The 20833-nt window shown below is 43.4% G+C and overlaps 1 protein-coding gene and 1 long non-coding RNA gene across 7 annotated transcripts in view; one reads left to right on the forward strand and one right to left on the reverse strand.

Annotated features, from left to right (window-relative positions):
• SH3PXD2A (SH3 and PX domains 2A) overlaps positions 1 to 20833 on the reverse strand; it is a 373845-nt gene that overhangs the window by 114150 nt on the left and 238862 nt on the right. The gene's annotated exons all lie outside the window — the stretch shown is intronic.
• LOC130281937 (uncharacterized) overlaps positions 1 to 20833 on the forward strand; it is a 59173-nt gene that overhangs the window by 26216 nt on the left and 12124 nt on the right. For both annotated transcript variants that reach the window (XR_008846169.1, XR_008846170.1), the window contains exons 2-3: positions 9248 to 9367; positions 10413 to 10486. This is a non-coding gene — a long non-coding RNA (uncharacterized LOC130281937). The remainder of the gene's footprint in view (positions 1 to 9247; positions 9368 to 10412; positions 10487 to 20833) is intronic.

Consider the following 20833-nt stretch of genomic DNA (forward strand, 5'->3'; position numbering starts at 1 on the left):
ACCTTGCTTCTGTCTACTCCCTTGTACCGCGCCTATCTTCAGCAGCCAGAGAGGTTGAGCCGTTGCTAGTGGATACGACCTGGTCACTACCGCCGCAGCAAGACCATCCCGCTTTGCGGCGGGCTCTGGTGAAAACCAGTAGTGACTTAGAACCGGTCCACTAGCACGGTCCACGCCAATCCCTCTCTGGCACAGAGGATCCACCTCCTGCCAGCCGGCATCGTGACACACATATTCATATTTCCCGCAGCGAGTTGTGATTGGCTGGAACCATGTGGACAATCACAGCTCTCTGCGAGAAATATGAATAGGTGTTTATATACGCCATTGCAGGGGGCCATAGAAGAGCAGCCGGCCGCATCTATACATTATACAAGGAGGATCACAACGGGCCAGGGCGATCTGTCCATTAGTACAGGTACTACCACTCCCATCATGGAACACTGTGTTCCATGCTGGGAGTAGTAGTACTACCTAAAAAATTAAGAAAATTAAGAAAAAAAATGTAAAAACATACACACACTACATTTTTATTATTGTCTGCTACAATTTTTGTGCCTTGCCCGCACACATAAATTCATCCCTGTTTAAAAATTAATAAAAATTTAGTTATAAAAAATAAATTTTGTTAAATACAATTTTTTTTCCATCGCTACTGTATCTTTTTTATTATTATTTCTTTAATGGTACCCTATGAAAGTTTAGTAAAAAAGGTATCTTCATCACTTTTTTGGATTGCTAAAGTCAAAAAATGAATAAAAACCGCCTGCAAAAACACCAAAGTTAAAACCCACATGGCGTTTTTTTTACTCCCATAGACTTCTCCATGGGACAAAACACCACGATTTCAGGGAAACAAATGCCATAGGCTCAACATGCTGCGACTTTGCAAAACCGCCAAGGAGCTGAAAAACGCCAAAAGGATTAAAAAAAATGCTAAGTGGAAAAATAATTTTGTGTTTTTTCATTGATTTACAGCTAAAATCTGGCCACAGAATTGGCGTTTTTTGACCTTTTTTTTTGCATCCGCCCCCCCCCCCCCAAAAAAAAACAAGTGAAATTCCATCCTTAGGGCAGATGGCATTAACCCTTTGTGTTCGTGATGCCAGGGCGTGGTTTATCTAATCCACCACCCGAGTTATAGCCAATGATTCCTAGGCACAGGGCAAATAATCACTCCGATGCAAGGTTACAGAACAATGGCTTTTTACTAAGGCAGACAAGGTGTTAAAGTGTTTACAGCACAGTTCAGGCCCAAGGAGATGCACGGTGTACTTAAGGAAGCTTATCGGCTTGCTGAGACTTGTACTGAGCTTGGACTGACTTATGCAACCCACGCTGACTTTAGTAAATGACACTTGACTATCTTGACTAGACTTCTCCCCTGTATTGCAGTAGATGCGTGGCTGCGTGACTAGGCCTTGGGAACACCAGGCAAACTTCTTAGGTCATTACACAAGCTGTACCTCAGCATGCACTGACTAGCACTCTAGCACCTCCCTTGTATATAAGGGAGCAATTTGGAGGGATCCCATTCGCCAGATAAGTCACAAGTTCATCTTACACCTTCCTTGGTAACATAGCCCTTAGCAACAGTGTTTTAAAGGCACAATAACATATTAATACATTACATAAAATTGCATTAACCCATACATAACTTAATATGGTAGAGAGAGTTCTGAGGAGTGTGGGGCCAGGGGACATTGACTGAGTCTGCCCGATAGGACTGGGCACCTTCTGTACTGATCCACCACAGAATCATATACAGCAGTCAGCTGTTTATTCTTTTAAGGGCCCATGGATGGACCCTATATGGGAACACATGGAGCCCCTACTGGTCTGTGTAATGGATCCCCATCATCGTATAGTGCTTCTATTAGTATTCCTTCTAAAAAAAAATATCTCTGTAAACCAGTCGACTCCAAATTTTGTGCGGTACCATTTGGACATTGCATTAAGGATCTTTATAACTCAAATTAATAATGCATTCGTGCATAGGAAGCCTTTAGCTAGTAAAATATATTTAAAAAAAATCCTGAAAGAGTGAAATACAGGACTGAACAATTCCCATCAGCCACTTGGCCGGTATTTTTATATTAAAAACACTTGAAATGCAATGGCCGGTATTTATCCAGCCAATCCTCCAACTCCCAGAATGTTGCACCATAACCTACACCAGTGTTTCCCAACCAGAGCCCCTCCAGCTGTTGCAAAACTACAACTCCCAGCATGCCCGGACAGCCAACGGCTGTCCGGGCATGCTGAGAGTTGTAGTTTGCAACAGCTGGAGGAAACACTGACCTATACTATATACTCCTATATATAGTCCAACATGCTGGGAGTTGTTGTTTCCATTTGTGGCAATGGCATGTTGGGAGTTTTAGTTACATCAAAACAAAAATGGTACTGTTAAAAACTACAGATCAAGGCGCAAAAAATGAGCCCTCATACAGGGCCGTATAAGGAGAAATAAAAAAGTATTATGAAAAGAATTCCCCCACATACGTGAATCCTGTGATGCCACGGATATATAATTAATTATGCAAATTAGCACGGCCAATATTTTGTTTGCAAAAAGGTGGCAACACTAGCTACCTGGCTAGTGCATAACACATTGTATTAAGAAAATGACTTGCTGTGACATTTCTATTACACCTGCTACATTTTTTTAGGGTATATAAAGTGACCAAAAATACGCAATTTTGGACTTTAGAATTTTTTTTAAAAGTACGCCATTGACCGTACAGTTTAATTAACACTATAATTTTTATAGTTCGGACATTTACGCATGCGGCAATACCACATTTATTTTTATTTTTGTTTATATATTTTCTTCTTTTTATGGAAAAAAAAAACTTTTATTTCGGAAGGGGTTAAATCACATTTATAAACTTTTTTTTTTTTTTACACTTTTTTTTTAGCCCATGTCCTCTCATTTGTTCGGGACGCCGCGATTTTACCACGGCCGTCCCGAACAGCTCCGCTGAGCTAACCGGCATTGATTTCTCCCATTTTAGATGCCGCAATCAACTTTGATTGCGGCGTCTAAAAGTTTAATACCGGACATCAGCCTGATCAGCGATGTCCGGTATCAGCCGTGGGTCCTGGTTGCTGATAGCAGCCGGGACCCAGCAGATGCAACGTGTACTCATCTTCTGAGCAAGCTTCACATTACGGGAGGCGGACACAGACATAAATATACGTCCGCGGCCATTAAGAGGTTAAAACACACATAAGCCCCTCCCCTAATAAAGATTAAAATCATTCCCTTGTTCTATTTTTTATAAATAAAAAGAAATAAAAAACCCTGCATATTTGGTATTACTGCACGTGAACATATCCAAACTATTAAAATATATTGTTTATGATCCCATATGGTGAACGGCGTAAATGTAAAATAATGTCCACATCACAACCCAGAATAAATTGAATATAAAAGTGATCAAAAAGTCTTTTATGTGCAAAAGTAGTACTGATGAATACTACAGACCATGGTGCAAAAAAATTGCCCTCATACAGCCCCATATAGGGAAAATTTAAAAAAGTTATAGGGGTCAAAATACAATTCTTTTATTTTTTTTAAATGCTTGACTTTTTTTTAAAAGCCGTACAATAATAGAAAAGCATGTAAGCATGGGTATCGTTTTAATCATATTGACCCACAGAATAAAGATGGTATATCATTTTTACCATAAAGTGCACTCCAAATAAACGAACCCCCCCCCCCACCAAAGTAGGAAAATTGCGTTTTTCTTTTCAATTTCCCTCACAAATTATAATTTTTTTTTGTTGCGCTATAGATTTTATAGTAAAATGAGTGATGTCATTACAAAGTACAATTGGTCGTTGTTACGCCTAGCGCTCCGGGCCCCCGCTCCTCCCCGGAGCGCTCACGGCGTCTTTCTCCCTGCAGCTCCCCGGTCAGTCCCGCTGACCGGGAGCGCTGCTCTGTCATGGCCGTTGGGGATGCGATTCGCACAGCGGGACGCGCCCGCTCGCGAATTGCATCCCAGGTCACTTACCCGTTCCCGTCCCCTGCTGTCATGTGCTGGCGCGCGCGGCTTCGCTCTCTAGGGCGCGCGCGCGCCAGCTCCCTGAGACTTAAAGGGCCAGTGCACCAATGATTGGTGCCTGGCCCAATTAGCTTAATTGGCTCCCACCTGCTCCCTGGCTATATCTGGTCTCCTCCCTTGCACTCCCTTGCCGGATCTTGTTGCCCTTGTGCCTAGTGAAAGCGTTTTGTGTGTTTAAAGCCTGTGTACCAGAACTTCTGCTATCTCCCCTGACTACGAACCTTGCCGCCTGCCCCCGACCTTCTGCTACGTCCGACTTTGCTTCTGCCTACTCCCTTGTACCTCGCCTATCTTCAGCAGTCAGAGAGGGGAGCCGTTGCTAGTGGATACGACCTGGTCACTACCGCCGCAGCAAGACCATCCCGCTTTGCGGCGGGCTCTGGTGAAAACCTGTAGTGGCTTAGAACCGGTCCACTAGCGCGGTCCTCGCCATCCCTCTCTGGCACAGAGGATCCACAGTAGATCCGGCCATGGATCCCGCTGAGGTTCCCCTGCCAGTTGTCTCTGACCTCCCTACGCTGGTCGCCCAGCAAGCTCGTCAGATCGCCCAACAAGATCACCAGCTGTCGTACTTGACCACCATGACACAGCAACTCCAGTCACAACTACAGCAAGTACAGTCACAGCTACAGCAGCAACAACCATCTCCTCCGCCAGCTCCTGCACCCCTTCCGCAGCGAGTGGCCACTCCTAGCCTCCGCCTGTCCTTGCCGGACAAATTTAATGGGGACTCTAAGTTTTGCCGTGGCTTTCTTTCGCAATGTTCCCTGCACTTGGAGATGATGTCGGACCAGTTTCCTACTGAAAGGTCTAAGGTGGCTTTCGTAGTCAGCCTTCTGTCTGGAAAAGCCCTGTCATGGGCCACACCGCTCTGGGACCGCAATGACCCCGTCACTGCCTCTGTACACTCCTTCTTCTCGGAAATTCGAAGTGTCTTTGAGGAACCTGCCCGAGCCTCTTCTGCTGAGACTGCCCTGCTGAACCTGGTCCAGGGTAATTCCTCCGTTGGCGAGTACGCCATACAATTCCGTACTCTTGCTTCTGAACTATCCTGGAATAATGAGGCTCTCTGCGCGACCTTTAAAAAAGGCCTATCCAGCAACATTAAAGATGTTCTGGCCGCACGAGAGACTCCTGCTAACCTGCATGAACTCATTCATCTAGCCACTCGCATTGACATGCGTTTTTCTGAGAGGCATCAAGAGCTCCGCCAGGAAAAAGACTTAGATCTCTGGGCACCTCTCCCACAGTCTCCACTGCAATCTGCGCCTAGGCCTCCCGCCGAGGAGGCCATGCAAGTGGATCGGTCTCGCCTGACCCTGGAAGAGAGGAATCGCCGTAAGGAAGAGAATCTTTGTCTGTACTGTGCCAGTACTGAACATTTTTTGGTGGATTGCCCAATCCGTCCTCCACGTCTGGGAAACGCACGCTCGCACCCAGCTCTCGTGGGTGTGGCGTCTCTTGATGCTAAGTCGGCTTCTCCACGTCTCACGGTGCCTGTTCGGATTTCTACTTCAGCCAGCTCTCCCCTCTCAGCCGTGGCCTGCCTGGACTCTGGAGCTTCTGGGAATTTTATTCGGGAGTCCTTAGTGAATAAATTCCGCATTCCGGTGACCCGTCTTGTCAAGCCACTCCACATTTCCGCGGTCAACGGAGCCAGGTTGGATTGCACCGTGCGTTACCGCACGGAGCCCCTCCTAATGTGCATCGGACCTCATCACGAGGAAATTGTATTTTTTGTCCTTCCTAATTGCACTTCCGAAATTCTCCTTGGACTACCCTGGCTTCAACACCATTCCCCAACCCTGGATTGGTCCACTGGGGAGATCAAGAGTTGGGGTCCCTCTTGTTCCAAGGACTGCCTTCAACCGGTTCCCAGTACTCCCTGCCGTGACCCTGTGGTTCCTCCTGTATCCGGTCCCCCTAAGGTCATTAAGGACTCTGCCTGCCACAGGAAATGCCTCTCCCCCCCTCCCAGTCCCATCAGGCAAGCCTCTGTGTCCCCTCATGGCCCTCGTCCTGGTGTCACACTGCCCCGTGCCAGGTCTCGCCCTCTGCCCTCTCTCCCCATTCCTACTCCTGCTGTTCTGCCTGCCGTTGAGGAATCCCTCCATCCTTTCCCGGTGTCCTCATCCCAGGGGAGGCAGTTACCGGATAAAGAGAAGGGGAGACCTAAGGGGGGGGTACTGTTACGCCTAGCGCTCCGGGCCCCCGCTCCTCCCCGGAGCGCTCACGGCGTCTTTCTCCCTGCAGCTCCCCGGTCAGTCCCGCTGACCGGGAGCGCTGCTCTGTCATGGCCGTTGGGGATGCGATTCGCACAGCGGGACGCGCCCGCTCGCGAATCGCATCCCAGGTCACTTACCCGTTCCCGTCCCCTGCTGTCATGTGCTGGCGTGCGCGGCTCCGCTCTCTAGGGCGCGCGCGCGCCAGCTCCCTGAGACTTAAAGGGCCAGTGCACCAATGATTGGTGCCTGGCCCAATTAGCTTAATTGGCTCCCACCTGCTCCCTGGCTATATCTGGTCTCCTCCCTTGCACTCCCTTGCCGGATCTTGTTGCCCTTGTGCCTAGTGAAAGCGTTTTGTGTGTTTAAAGCCTGTGTACCAGAACTTCTGCTATCTCCCCTGACTACGAACCTTGCCGCCTGCCCCCGACCTTCTGCTACGTCCGACTTTGCTTCTGCCTACTCCCTTGTACCTCGCCTATCTTCAGCAGTCAGAGAGGGGAGCCGTTGCTAGTGGATACGACCTGGTCACTACCGCCGCAGCAAGACCATCCCGCTTTGCGGCGGGCTCTGGTGAAAACCTGTAGTGGCTTAGAACCGGTCCACTAGCGCGGTCCTCGCCATCCCTCTCTGGCACAGAGGATCCACTACCTGCCAGCCGGCATCGTGACAGTCGTGCAAAAATAAGCCTCTTATGGGTCTGTCGATGGCAAAATTTGTTATAGTTCTTAGAAAACGAGCAGAAAAAAATCAAAATGCAAAAAAAAGTAAACTTTCTGTGTCTTCAAGGCCAAAATGGGCCGTGTTCTTAATTCTATGAAGGGTTTGTTACAGTTTGTTATCAGAAAGTTATTTTGTTACAGTGTGTACTCTTGAGTGACAGTCACCCAGGGCCACTACCTTTACATTAGGAATGCCGCCGCCATCTACCACTTTAACAGGGCAATGGCTGCTGGGAGTAGACGTGCTGAGAAACGTCTGCTCGAATACACCGTGCTCTCTGCTGCTCACCAATGAGGAGAAGAACAGCTGCTACTGTGGATTTGAACTGTGAGGGTAACTAACTTTGGTCGGGGCCTACTGCCATATAGGGGCTATACAGGAGGGCTGGTAATCTCTACAGGGGGGCATTATTACTCTTTGGGGCACTATAGGTGCTGGAAAAGTGCAGAGCCTAAAATGTTCGTCTTGCAGGTTCTATGGAGACAAGTTGCATCTGGAATTAATCGTCATGACATTCTGGGTCGGATGGAGAAGAAAAAGGAAAGTAACCGAGCTGATCAGAGAAGACGTGCGAGTCACCTGATGTAACTGTATGTAATCGCTTATATGGTCTACAGAGCCTGTGTACAGCTGATATCTACCATTATATGGTCACTGTATGTGGGATTATCTGTAGAAGTGGGGGTAGGGGGCAGTAGTTACCTCTGTTCTCTCCTTCTCTGGCTACTATATATGGTCCTATATATTCACATCATGATTTAAGCTTACACTTAGGGTATATATTCTGTCAACATATACTGCGGTGTAGTGGCAATGCCCCCATTTACTTTAGTGGCCTAAACATAGTCAAGGGCTAGTGTCTATGTTTAGTCCATTTTCTGAATGTATATGTTTACTTAGTGTGACTAAAAAGTGTGGTCTGCTGTGCTTTACAGGTCTGCAAAGTAAACATATACATTAAGGGAATGGACTAAAACTTAGTCACTAGTTGACTACATTAAGGCCATAAAAGTGAAATAGACCACAGCCAGTACACCACAGTATGTGTTGGCAACCCTTTTTGTATATTCTAAGCATACATTTAAATGGTGATGTGAACAGCCCCCTAGTAGTATAACACAGAGGGTTAACCTGTTATAAAAAAAAATCTGTGACTGAGCAATAAGTCTTGCCCTGTTACTAAACTCTTATAAACTGTAGGCAGCTGTATGCCTGCGGCCTGTAAGAAGTCTGGAACCATGCATGATGTCAAGTTTTAGCTTGGACATTTTTGTTTGTTTTGTTCTTGGGTGAGTGCCCACACTTTTTTCCAGGACTTGACCCCTGGGTGTGTCCACCTGTGAAACTGTGCACCTTTTGTAATTGGAGGGCCTTGCACACAGTTGGAAATCTTTGACCCCAGGTGACATGTGGGATGTACCCAGGATGGTGTGTGTGCAATGCAAGTAGTCCAGTCACACTTGTAACTTTCAAAGAGGAATAAACTTTACTAAAGATCAATGTGTAGAATCCAAGTTCTCTTTATAGCAAAGGGTTGCAAAGTTACAGTTCTTTAGAGATGATTTGTGGAAATTTGGTCACAGTTTCCTTAAGAGGCTTTGGAAGTAGCTATACTAACTGAAAGTTTCTAATATGCTTACACGCTTTTTGGTGTTGCTTGTGAGATGGAAACAGTCCAGTTAGGTTAAAGGGGTACTTCGGCGTAAAAAAAAAAAATTCTAATCATCTGGTGCCAGAAAGTTAAACAGATTTGTAAATTACTTCTATTAAAAAAATCTTAATCCTTCCAGTACTTATCAGTTGCTGTATACTACAGTGAAAATTGTGTAGTTCTTTCCAGTCTGACTACAGTGCTCTCTGCTGACACCTCTGTCTATTTCAGGAACTGTCCGTAACAGGAGAGGTTTACTATGGGGATTTGCTCCTACTCTGGACAGTTCCTGACATGGACAGAAGTGTCAGCATAGAGCACTGTGGTCAGACTGAAAAGAACAACTCAACTTCCTCTGTAGTATACAACAGCTGATAAGTACTGGAAGGATTAAGATTTTAATTTTAATAGAAGTAATTTACATATCTGTTTAAGTTTCTGGAACCAGTTAATATGAAAAAAAAAAATGTTTTTTCAACGGAGAACCCCTTTAAAATCTGCTGTTGAGCCTAGACATGTTGGTTTACTGTGGTGTAAATGCTAAAAGACCTATCTTCTGGCTTGATACCCTATCACAGAGCGTATACTGAAGATGGCCGTGACGTGATAATCATGCAGCACTAACTAACCAAACTACAACTTCCAGCATGCTGGATACAACTCCTGACACCCCTGTTTGAAGGTGTCGTGGCACTTGGGTAAGTACCGCAGTCTTTTCAATATTTACACATGCTTCGTTTCTGCCCTCACTATAGCGTCTGTGCGAAGTACTGCAGTGTTAACCTGTTTACTTGAATGGGTCAATGCTGCAGTACTTAAAAGTAGTGAAGAAACAGACCCTAGGTCAACATGGAAGGGGCCACAGCACAGATCCAAGTGCCATGGCCCCTTTAAACAGATGACTGGCAGGGGTGCAAGGAGTTGGATCCCAACCAATCTAATATTGATGGCCTATACTGAGAATAGGCCCTTTAATTTTGCAAAGCAGGATAACCCCTTTAGGAAACTTCAGCGTTCAGCCTATAGTGTGAATCCAGTCCGTCACATTTTCTACTGAGATTGTGCTCACAGTACAAATTCCTCTAATGCTTATACATACAAATCGAAAAACCACTAGAAATATGTCTGCTCTGTCCTCCCTTATTCTGTTCTGTCTCAGTCCTCTAATCTCTTAGGGGTGATAAACTTTTCAAGATAACCACTTATCTGTTTCATACAGATAAGAGAAACAGAAAAGTGTGGAAAAGTACGAAAAACAATTAAAGAACAGAAACATGAGCATGAGCTGTGTGAAATGGTAACACACAACCTCATGACAGGTAAATTAAAGGGGTACTGGCTCCAGAAAGTTAAACAGATTTGTAAATTACTTCTATTAAAAAATGTTAATCCTTCCAGTACTTATCAGCTGCTGTATGCTCCACAAGAAGTTGAGTTGTTGCAAACCTCTCCTGCTCTCCTGTTCCTGACATGGACAGAGGTGTCAGCAGAGAGCACTGTGGTCAGACAGAAAAGAACTACAGCAGCTGATAAGTACTGTAAGGATTAAGATTTTTTAATAGAAGTAATTTACAAATCTGTTTACCTTTCTGGCACCAGTTAATTAAAAAAAAAATTTATATTTTTCACCGGAGTACCCCTTTAAACACACTAGTAAGAATACATACTTGTATAATGCAATGTTCCAGTTCAGTTTTAGTTCAGTTCAGTGTACAGATCTGCACAATATGATTAATGCTGTAGGAGGAATTTACTACTCCAAAGATGGCTTTACCAGGCACGATTGGAGAATAAGCCTGAAGATATCATCAGGAAAGGTAACCACTTTAGTTTAACCTCTTCCTACACCGTACTGTATGTTTAAGACTGATGTAATGGGTACTTCTCCTTTTTTTTAATCAATTATGATAGAATATCTAAGATCAGTGGTCTCAAACTGTGGCCCTCCAGATGTTGCAAAACTTCAACTCCAAGCATGCCAGCCAACGGCTGTCCAGGCATGCTGGTAGTTGATGTTTTGCTACATCTGCAGGGCCACAGTTTGAGACCACTGCCTTAGATTTTTTTTTTTTTTTATAACTGTTTTTTTATTAAAGAATTTTTCTTTAAAACAGATATTTGAGAATAAGAAAATAAAAGTACATAGAATAATAAACAGAGTCATTACATATTAAAAAGACCAGGTTTCAATATGATAGCATAGATCCGGCTGTACCACTCAGACCACTCACAGGGACCACTCTCAGGGACTCCACATATTCATCCCACCGGCGCCACAAAGTATCAAAAGTATCCAGTCTGTTTTAGCACTGCCTTAGATTTACAATATTCCTTCTAAAGGCAACAGCTGAGACTGGGGGGAAACTCTAAGGCTAAGTTTCCACTTGTTTTTTTGGGGGGAAATGCCAAGAAAAACGCCAATTCTGCCGCATGGCGTATTTTCGGCCAAAAAACGCTGCGGCCAGATGTTAGCTGTAAATTGATGAGAAATCGCTAAATTCTTTTTCCACTTTGCGTTTTTCTGTTTGGCGCCTTTTTTATCCTTTTGACGTTTTTTTCACTCTTTTTTGGCGTTTTTCAGGTCCTTGGCGATGGAAAAAATTGTATTTAACGAAAGCTATCTTTATTATAACAAAATTTTAATACATTTTTAAACAGGGATAAATTTATGTGTGCGGACAGGGCACTAAAAATGTAGCAGACAATAAGAAAAATGTATTGTGAGTGTTTTTTCCTTTTTTTTATTTTTTTTTTAGGTAGTACTACTACTCCCAGCATGGAACACACTGTACCATGATGGGAGTAGTAGTACCTGTACTACTTGACAGATCGCCCGTGTCACTTCTGACACCTGTTGCGATCTTCCAGTATAATTTAAAGATGCAGCCGGCCGCTTTTCTATGGTCCCCTGCACTGCCGTATAAATGGTCCCCTGCACTGCCGTTTCTATGGTCCCCTGCACTGCCGGCTTGAAAATGGCTGGGTGAGCCAGCTGAAACGTTGCCTACACGTCTTTGGAATAAATCACATTTGTTTTGCTGACACCTGGTGTGCCACTGTCCATTTAATTTTTCTTTTTATATATATATATATATATATATATATATATGTATATATATATATATATATATACCTATTCATATTTCCCACAGAGAGCTGTGATTGGACAGATGGTTCCAGCCAATCACAACTCTCTATGGGAAATAGGAATATGTGTATTTATACGTCAGTACAGGGGATCATAGAAGAGTGGTCGGCCGCATCTATACATTATACAGGAGGATCACAGGGGGTGTCAGGAGTGACACTCACTGCGATCTGTCTATTAATGCAGGTACGACAGCTCCCAGCATGGAGCAGAATGTGCTCCATGTTGGGAGCAGTAGTACCTGCAGTTAAGGACAGATCACAGTGAGTGTCACTCCTGACATCCACTGCGATCATCCTTCATCCCTGAGATGCAGAGCGGCTTTCTACTGCGCTCGCATCTCTGCTCTGTACTCCGGCAGGTCACTCACCATTCATATTTCCCGCTGAGAGTGGTGATTGGCTGCCACCATCCGGCAAATCCCCTCTCTGGGCGGAAAATATGAATGAGTGATGTGAATTTCTATTCACATCACTGGCCGGCCGAAGTATAGTGTAGAGATGCGAATGCTGTATAGAGCTATATTATGGACGATCGCATCGGGTTTCAGGAGTGACACCCGGGGCGATCTGTCTATTAGTACAGGAACTACTACTCCCATCATGGAACAGTGTGGTTGTTTTTTTTGGTACCCAACAAATTTTGAAAAAAACTTCAAAAGGGGCCAAAAATGCAATTTCCACTCAAATGCAAAAATGCCAGAAAAAATAAACAAATAAACGCAGTAAAGCAAAACAAGTAGAAATTTATCCTAACCGTGCTTTTTAATGCATATGGATGACACAGTCAATAGGGAACACTGCACCTAAGTATTACACCCTGTTCCAAATTATTATGCAAATTATATTTTTCTCATTTACCTAATAATTGATGTAAATAACAGTCAGCATAATTCTCATGTTATCAACTATTAAGAGAACAATTCAAATTTGATTGAACAAACCTCCTAATGATAACAGTATTTTTTTTAAAATAAAAAACTTACAATGCAGTGTTCCAAATTATCACGCACAGTAAGTTTCAAAACAATTTATAGGTTGTAGAGAACTGAAAATTGTCATTTGTTGTTGCTATTTCAATCAAACTTTTAACAACATTTTAACTTTTTAAATAGACTTGTGCACTAGAAAAATTTTCGTTTAATTTAGTTTCGTTTTTTCGTTTTGGAAAAAATTTTCGGTTCGGCAATATTTTCGGTTTAGATTTTTCGGATACATTCGGTATTCGGGTATTCGTGTTTTTTTTCGGATACATTCGGTATTCGGGTACATTCGGTAAATCTTTAGTCTTTTTTTGGACTTTAGCGATCCTAATAAATAATGGAGATACCTTTTTTTATTAAAATTTCGCAGGGTATCATAAAAAAATTCATAATAAAAAAGATACAGTGGTGATGGAAAAAATTGTATCTAACGAAATGTATCTTTTTTATTATGAAATGTTTATTCATTTTTAAACAGGGATCAATTTATGTGAGCGGGTAAAGCACTAAAAATGTAGCCGACAATAATGAAAATGTAGTGTGTGCGTGTTTTTCACTTTTTTAAAAAAACATTTTTTAGGTAGTACTACTACTCCCAGCATGGAACACACTCTTCCATGATGGGAGTAGTAGTTACCTGTACTAATTGACAGATCGCAGGGGTCCCTTGCGATCCTCTTGTATAATGTATAGATGCGGCGGCTGCTCTCCTATGGTCCCTGCACTCACGTATATGTACACATATTCATATTTCCCGCAGAGCTGTGATTGGCCAGATGGTTCCAGCCAATCACAGCTCTCTGTGAGAAATAGGAATATGTGTATATATACGGCCGTGCAGGGGACCATAGGAGAGCGGCCGCCGCATTCATACATTATACTGGAGGATCGCAGCGGGTGTCAGGAGTGATACCCGCAGTGATCTTCCCTTTACTACAAGTACTACCACTCCCAACATGGAGTACACTCTGCTCCATGCTGGGAACTGTAGTACCTGTATTAATAGACAGATCGCAGTGGGTGTCAGAAGTTACACTCGCTGCCATATGTCTATTAATGCAGGTACTACAGCTCCCAGCATGGAGCAAAGTGTGCTCCATGTTGGGAGTATTAGTACCTGCAGTAAGGGACAGATCCCAGTGGATGTCACTTCTCCTGACACCGCTGCGATCGTCCTTATGTGAATGTCGGGATCAGCTGTTCTCAGGGCTACAGAGCCAGGAGAACAGCTGATGCTGAGCCGTAGGTATACATCGTATATCTACTGCCCAGCAAGAACTTACAGTGAGCTTGCAATGTGTATACAGTATACACATTGCTGGCTCACTTAACCCCTTGCTGAGCTGTGCGCTATGCGCAAGCCCAGCAAGGGAAGAGTTAACTTACACTGCTGGACAGTGTAGGTTAACCCTTTGTGCGGTATACACTTTATACAGCTATCTATAGATAGCTGTATACAGTGTATACAGAAGAGGAAGTCCAGCTTACTTCCCTCGAGTCCCGGGCCGGGTTTGTGTAGCTCCGCCCCCTAGTGATGACGTCATTAGGGGGCGGAGCTACAGAAGGGAACAAGGCTAGTTTATCTGAAGCTCTGTTCACATTGTACGTTTTGTATAATGTGAACAGACCCTTCTGGCAGTGTCCACCCAGACAGGGAGACTCCAGCTGTTGCTAAACTACAACTCCCAGCATGCCCAGACAGCCAAAGGCTGTCTGGGCATGCTGGGAGTTGTAGTTTTGCACCAATTGGTGGCTCCCTGTTTGGGTAGACATTGCATCATGGGTGCTCTCCCCAGCGGACAGCGCCAAAAATGTCATAACCAATTTTTTGTGTTTTTTTTTCTTCTCGTTTCAGATCCGTGTATGCAGAGGATTACTGCGGATTCGATGGATTACGGCGGATTATTTTTTTTCCCTTTAATAAAATGGTTAACGAGGGCTGTGGGGGAGTGTTTTTTTAAATAAAATAATTTTTCCAATGTGTTGTGTTTTTTTTTTATTTTTATTGAATTTTCAGGGTTAGTAGCGGAAGCTGTCTTATTGACGGAATCCATTACTAGGCCAGGGCTTAGTGCTAGCCCCAAAAACAGCTAGCGCTAACCCCCAATTATTACCCCGGTACCCACCGCCACAGGGGTGCCGGGAAGAGCCGGTACCAACAGGCCCGGAGCGTCAAAAATGGCGCTCCTGGACCTAGGCGGTAACAGGCTGGCGTTATTTAGGCTGGGGAGGGCCAGTAACAATGGTCCTCACCCACCCTGGTAACATCAGGCTGTTGCTGTTTGGTTGGTATTGTGCTGAGAATGAAAATACGGGGAACCCTATGCGTTTTTTTTATTTAAATAAAAAAATAAAACGCATAGGGTTCCCCGTATTTTCATTCTCAGCACAATACCAACCAAACAGCAACAGCCTGACGTTACCAGGGTGGGCGAGGACCATTGTTACTGGCCCTCCCCAGCCTAAATAACGCCAGCCTGTTACCGCCTAGGTCCAGGAGCGCCATTTTGACGCTCCGGGCCTGTTGGTACCGGCTCTTCCCGGCACACCTGTGGCGGTGGGTACCGGGGTAATAATTGGGGGTTAGCGCTAGCTGTTTTTGGGGCTAGCACTAAGCCCTGGCCTAGTAATGGATTCCGTCAATAAGACAGCGTCCACAACTAACCTTGAAAATTCAATAAAAAAAAAAAACACAACACATTGGAAAAATTATTTTATTTAAAAAAAACACTCCCCCACAGCCCTCGTTAACCATTTTATTAAAGGAAAAAATAAATAATCCGCCGTAATCCATCGAATCCGCAGTAATCCTCTGCATACACGGATCTGAAACGAGAAGAAAAAAACACAAAAAATTGGTAATGACATTTTTGGCGCTGTCCGCTGGGGAGAGCACCCATGATGCAATGTCTACCCAAACAGGGAGCCACCAATTGGTGCAAAACTATAACTCCCAGCATGCCCAGACAGCCTTTGGCTGTCTGGGCATGCTGGGAGTTGTAGTTTAGCAACAGCTGGAGTCTCCCTGTCTGGGTAGACACTGCCAGAAGGGTCTGTTCACATTATACAAAACGTACAATGTGAACAGAGCTTCAGATTAATTAGCCTTGTTCCCTTCTGTAGCTCCGCCCCCCTAATGACGTCATCACTAGGGGGGCGGAGCTACACGAACCCCGCCCGGGACTCGAGGGAAGTAAGCTGGACTTCGTCTTCTGTATAGACTGTATACAGCTATCTATAGATAGCTGTATATAGTGTATACCGCCCAAAGGGTTAACCTACACTGTCCAGCAGTGTAAGTTAACTCTTCCCTTGCTGGGCTTGCGCATAGCGCACAGCTCAGCAAGGGGTTAAGTGAGCCAGCAATGTGTATACTGTATACACATTGCAAGCTCACTGTAAGTTCTTGCTGGGCAGTAGATATACGATGTATACCTACGGCTCAGCGTCAGCTGTTCTCCTGGCTCTGTAGCCCTGAGAACAGCTGATCCCGACATTCACACAGGAGGATCGCAGCGGTGTCAGGAGAAGTGACATCCCTGGGATCTGTCCCTTACTGCAGGTACTAATACTCCCAACATGGAGCACACTCTGCTCCATGCTGGGAGCTGACGTACCTGCATTAATAGACATATGGCAGCGAGTGTAACCGCTGCGATCTGTCTATTAATACAGGTACTACAGTTCCCAGCATGGAGCAGAGTGTACTCCATGTTGGGAGTATTAGTACTTGTAGTAAAGGAAAGATCACTGCGGGTATCACTCCTGACACCCGCTGTGATGCTCCTGTATAATGTATGGATGCGGCGGCTGCTCTCCTATGGTCCCCTGCACGGCCGTATATATACACATATTCCTATTTCTCACAGAGAGCTGTGATTGGCTGGAACCATCTGGCCAATCACAGCTCTGCGGGAAATATGAATATGTGTACATATACGTGAGTGCAGGGACCATAGGAGAGCAGCCGGCGCATCTATACATTATACAAGATGATTAGTACAGGTAACTACTACTCCCATCATGGAAGAGTGTGTTCCATGCTGGGAGTAGTAGTACTACCTAAAAAATGTTTTAAAAAAAAGTGAAAAACAAGCACACACTACATTTTTATTATTGTCGGCTACATTTTTAGTGCTTTACCCGCTCACATAAATTGATCCCTGTTTAAAAATGAATAAACATTTCATAATAAAAAAGATACATTTCATTAGATACAATTTTTTCCATCACCACTGTATCTTTTTTATTATGATTTTTTTATGATACCCTACGAAATTTTTATAAAAAAGGTATCTCCATAATTTTTTAGGATCGCTAAAGTCCAAAAAAAGAATAAAAAGATTTACCGAATGTACCCGAATACCGAATGTATCCGAAAAATCAAACTATCTATATCCTTTTTATTATATTTGTTATCAGAATGAATTATTCACGTTCGTTTACAGATAACGAATGCATTCGTTATTTACAGCATTATGGACGGGAAATAACGAATGTATTCGTTACTTTACTATTCGTATTATCGTGGCTATTCGGGAATGTTCAAAATATGTTTTCGTGCATTCGGATCGGTCCGAATGCACGAAAACGGTAAAATTCGTTAATTTAGACATTATGTCAGAATAGCCTCCCAGAGCTGCTGTTTGGATGTAAACTGCCTCCCACCCTCATAGATCTTTTGTCTGAGGATGCCCCAAAGGTTCTCAATAGGATTGAGGTCAGGGGAGGATGTAGGACACACCATGACTTTCTCTCCTTTTATCCCCATAGCAGCCATTGATGCATAGGTATTCTTTGCAGCATGAAGATGATTTTATTACGGAAAGCATAGTTCTTCCTTCTGTACCAGGGAAGGAAGTGATCAGTCAGAAACTCCACATACTTTGCGGAGGTCATCTTTACACCTTTGAGGACCTTAAAGGGGCCGACCAGCTCTCTTCCCATGATTCTGGTCAAAAACATGACTCCACCACCACCTTGCTGAAGTCGCAGCCTTGTTGGAACAGGGTGGCCGTCTACCAACCAACCACTACTCCATCCATCTGGACCATCCAGGGTTGCACGGCACTCATCAGTGAACAGGACTGTTTGATAATTAGTCTTCATGTATTTTTCTGCCCAAGTCAGCCATTTCTCCTGGTGGCCAAATAGAAGGTTTATGCACAGTTGCAAGACTCTGCAGGACTCTACACCTTGATGTCAGTGGGACTCCAGAGGCACCAGCAGCTTCAAATATCTGTTTGCTGCTCTGTAATGGTATTTTAGCAGCTGCTCTCTTGATCCGATGCATGGATCTGGCAGAAATCTTCCTCAATTTGAATTTATCTACACGAACCCCTCTGTGCTCTGAATCAGCCACAAATCTCTTAATAGTGCAATGATAGCGCTTACGTTTTTGTGTAATATCTAATGTTTTCATACCTCGTCCAATGTATTGAACTACTTCACTGTTTTCGGCAGCAGAGAGATCCTTTTTCTTCCAACTTTAGTAGTTTTTCCTTAAATTGGGCGCACCTGGCAATATAATTATCACAGGTGTCCGAGATTGTTTTCAGTAATCAAAAGAGCCCTGAGACACAATGCCATCCATGAGTTAAACTGAAAAACTAAATATTTTATCTTTGTGACACTTAAATAGAATTTGAATAATAATTTGGAACAGGGTGTAAAAATAAAGCCCCATGGCTTCCTTCCACAGCCAATCATCAACCCTTCATAAATTGATCTTGACGGGCAACGGTTGGCAGCCAGTGGTCTAACAAAGACCTTTTTTAAGGTCTCACTGTCAATGTGAGATTGAAACATTGAATCTTTATATATATATATAGATCGGAAATATATCTTCAAATTCACTGGATATTCTCTGGAGTGCCGTTTTCTACTTGCCAAATCCATTCTCTACCTGGGGTGGTAGTTTATGTTCCCTGAGAACAAAAGGATCAGACATGTGGAAATCCAATTGCATAATCCTTCTATCCCCAATGTTTGCCATTGGAAGAGAGCAGGAAAGCCCTCACATTAGATGGTCGATCCTGTTAAAATTGAAAGGTTTGGGAAACATAAGAGGCTATTGACACCTACGCACTAATCATTTTTTTTTTTTCCGTATTGTTTATTTGTTTCTAGCTTGAAAAATAGAGGAACTTTCTAAATAGGCTTAAATGGGCATTGTCAGATCCAAAAATATTTTATATGTTGTTACTGATAAAAATGAAAGACCTTTTGTAATATGGTTGTTTAAAAATGTTGAATATATAACAAAACAAAAAAAAAACTGCTCCTGAAAATCCCATTACTAGGAGTCCCTATACCTACTGGGACACTAACTAGTTTTGCAGCAGCATCAGGCTTGTCCATGGGTCATGGACAAGGCTGCATGAGCAGTTGTGCCAATTACCTCCCACCACCACAAGGGAGGGACACGCCCCCTCCCACCACACACCAATCACCTCCCACCACCACGAAGAGGGACACGCCCCCTAACACTGTGAGCTAATGAAAAGAGAGATTTTTATAATAAATAGAGGCATAAAAAATTAGATGTACATGGTCAGGATTAGGCACTGAGTAACATATTGTTTTTTATGTCCTATCATTGAAAACCAACAGCTGTTGGATGAACAATCGCTCCACCAACAACTATTGTATGCTATGTGTATGGCTGCTATAGGACTGAGCTACAATTTTTCACTGACAGACAATACTAATGGGGGGACACTTATCAAGGTATTTAGAGACTATTTTTTTGTTTACTCCGGGCGCACAAAAAGTCGCACGTGCGCCTAAGCACTGTTTTGTGCCACTTTTGTGGGTAAGCAAAAATGAACATACAGTAACAAACAACGCGTAGGCAAAAAAAAGTAGCAAAGCCCTTACAAAAACTCGCAAGTCTTCTCCAAATGTGACCTGTCTCAGCTGCGACTTTTTTTGTTTTGCTTATGTGCTCCAAATGTATTGCCCCCCTGTGATATGTATGATAAATATGTAGCACATAAGCAATACTAAACCAAAAAAAAAAAAAAAAAGCCTTCAGAATTTGCTTACTAAAGCAAACAATGATAAATGTCTCCCATGGACAATACTCATGGGTATTCCAAGTCAACATCACTGAAAACTAAAAATTGTCAGCCCCCTTATTGGGACAAAGTAACCAAACCAGCTAACTAAATAAATAAATACAGTGGAGGACATGTATCAAAGATTTTACCCCTGTTATGTGTGTTTTTTTTTGGCGCAAAATTTTGCGCAAGCCCTTTTTTTGCACATTTTTTTTGTGCACGTTTTGGTAGAGCATGTCCTCCAGATGTGGCCGAATCGGGGTACCTTGGAGTGACATCTATAGTATGCATGGATTTATTAACTGCGTACTTTTCCTTTACACCAAAAATTTTGCTGCAAGAGCTGTTTTTTTTGCGCAAATATAAGCCATCTTGGACTTAACGTAGCAAGATGCTCTAAATCATTGATTCTATTTTCCAAAGAGTGGATTGAGGAGATCACTATATTTACCCGCAATTTATGAAGCTCATCGCGCTTGATTGATAAATTTAGTGCTTCTGCGCATAATTTAGAATTCGGGAAAAGGGGTAAACTGCTTCTACCATACACAAATAATGATACATGTCCCCCATTGAGTATAGTTGTTTGCTAGTAAATAAAAATAAAAAAAAGAAACTGAACAAATAAGCATATGCAAACTATGTTAAAATTAAACTCGCTAACTTCTATGGGATAAAATGGTACCTATAAGAATCCACTGGATCATACTACATATTAAATAAGACGCTAGACTCATAAAAAAAAGGCATACAAATAAAACATGTGAATATAATTAAAATGTTATGCAAATGTTTTCTCAATTAAAAACAAACAGAATTAATATGGGATCATAGCTATTGCCAGATGTGAATAAGCCTTAAAGGGGTATTCCACGATCTCCGTGCTACACCCGGCATTCGTTTAGAGCGTCGATAAGATGTCACGGGGCGGAGTACCCCTATAACCTGCAGTTCCTGCATAGTGTTAGGTCAG

Source organism: Hyla sarda, chromosome 7 (assembly GCF_029499605.1).
Source record: "Hyla sarda isolate aHylSar1 chromosome 7, aHylSar1.hap1, whole genome shotgun sequence".
NCBI classification, from domain to species: domain Eukaryota; kingdom Metazoa; phylum Chordata; class Amphibia; order Anura; family Hylidae; genus Hyla; species Hyla sarda.